We start from the raw sequence: 1,648 nt of genomic DNA, 5'->3' as shown, positions 1-1,648 counted from the left end.
AAAGTAGAACAAGCTTAGTTGGGGTGATTTTTTTTGTAACAAAGAAATAAAAGATTTGCTTACCAAAGCCTAAAGATACACTGTAAAATTAGATCTAATGTTACAAAACACAAGTACAGAATATGGCTGAATACCACTTCCTTTTCCTATAAAATATATGTATTCAGTGGTCTTACCTAGGTTATAACTAGTAAGGTAAAACTCTGATGCAAAATCATGTCCTCCTTAGGATATGTTTCTTTAAAAAAAATAATTCATTTGTAATTCCTTTAAAAAAAGTCTAAAAGAAAAACAGCTTTTATCTTATGACACAGTTTATACATCCCATAGTGAGATAATTTTCTCAAAACTTGAAATTTGGTGTCTTTTAGAAAAATGTTAACAAGGAAATTTATTTAATTTTCCAACTATTGGCATTACTGGAAAAATATTATGTATTAGTTTTTCTTTAGTTTAATGGGGTTTTGTTTATGCTGCTTTTCTTTTTATTGTGTAATACTCGATGATTTATAGAATTATATAATAGTATCAAAGTGTATCCACAGTAATTCATCACCCTATTTAAGATCTGAATATCTCTAATATCATTGAATCGTCTGTGTGTTTTTCCCTATTTTATATTCCAGACCTTATGTATTCTGCTCCATTTTCCCCTCTTCGAGGTCAACTACTACTTTTTATGTTTACTGTTTCTTTACTTTTTATTATTTTTTAAATTTTTTTAAGAGTTCAGCTTTTAATTGAACAGGTCACAGAAGGGGTTTAGTCAAAAAGCTCAAAGCCCATGTCATCATCAGACTCTTCTGAGTTTTCTTTCTTTCCTTCCACTTTCTTCTCCTTAGCTGGGCCTCCAGCTGCTGAGGTGGGCCCACCAGCTCCGACCTTTGCAGATAAGGCTCCAGATGTTGACGATGTTGGTCAGGGCCTTTGCAAATAAGGAAGGCCAGAAAGGTTCCACTTTTACACCTGCTGCTTTAACGAGGGCACTGATCGTCTCCGTCACCATTACCTCATCATTGTACAAGATGAGAGCAGAGTAGATGCAGATGAGCTTGAAGGCAGATGCCATTGTGCTGGAGAGGGCTGAGCAGGTGCTACTGGGAGCCATGCTAGTCCCCGATGAAGAGAGGGCCTCACCCCTATGCGGCCTTCCCTTCCGCGGAAGGACCTAGCATCTCACAGGCAGCTGAGGACAGTTTGCTTTTTATTTTAAAAAGCTTTCCCACATGTGTAAGGTGTTGCTGACGAATATATTGTGTAAAGAAGTATGCAGTCTTCTGGAGCTTGTTTTCTTTTGCTTATTACTAATATTTGCCCATATTATCGTTCATAACTATGTCTCTTCTTTTGACTGATTTTTGATATTTTATTAGCCAAATACACCACAGTTTATTTATCTCTCTCTGGTCCATGGAATCTAGGTTGCTGTTACTAACAATAAGGCTATGAACGGTTTTTACACATCTATAGGTGCATGTCATATATAGATCATATACTTACAAGCGGAATTTACAGGTACTGAATGAAGTATGCACATGATCAAATTTACAAGATAAGACTAAAGTGTTGTCCAAAATTGTTAAACCAATTTAGACATTTCCTGGTAGTTTATAAGGATTCACAGTGCTCCCTAGCCTTATCAGCACTT

The 1,648-nt window shown here is 35.9% G+C and overlaps 1 pseudogene; it reads right to left on the bottom strand.

The window, feature by feature from the left end:
• Window positions 1-762: 762 nt before the first annotated feature.
• On the bottom strand, window positions 763-1,069 carry LOC122221289 (annotated as a pseudogene).
• Between the last annotated feature and the right edge of the window lie 579 nt (window positions 1,070-1,648).

Source organism: Panthera leo, chromosome B3, assembly GCF_018350215.1.
Source record: "Panthera leo isolate Ple1 chromosome B3, P.leo_Ple1_pat1.1, whole genome shotgun sequence".
In the NCBI taxonomy this organism is placed as follows: Eukaryota; Metazoa; Chordata; class Mammalia; order Carnivora; family Felidae; genus Panthera; species Panthera leo.
Note: the sequence above shows the minus strand (reverse complement) of the source record. Positions and strands in the feature narration are given on the sequence as shown.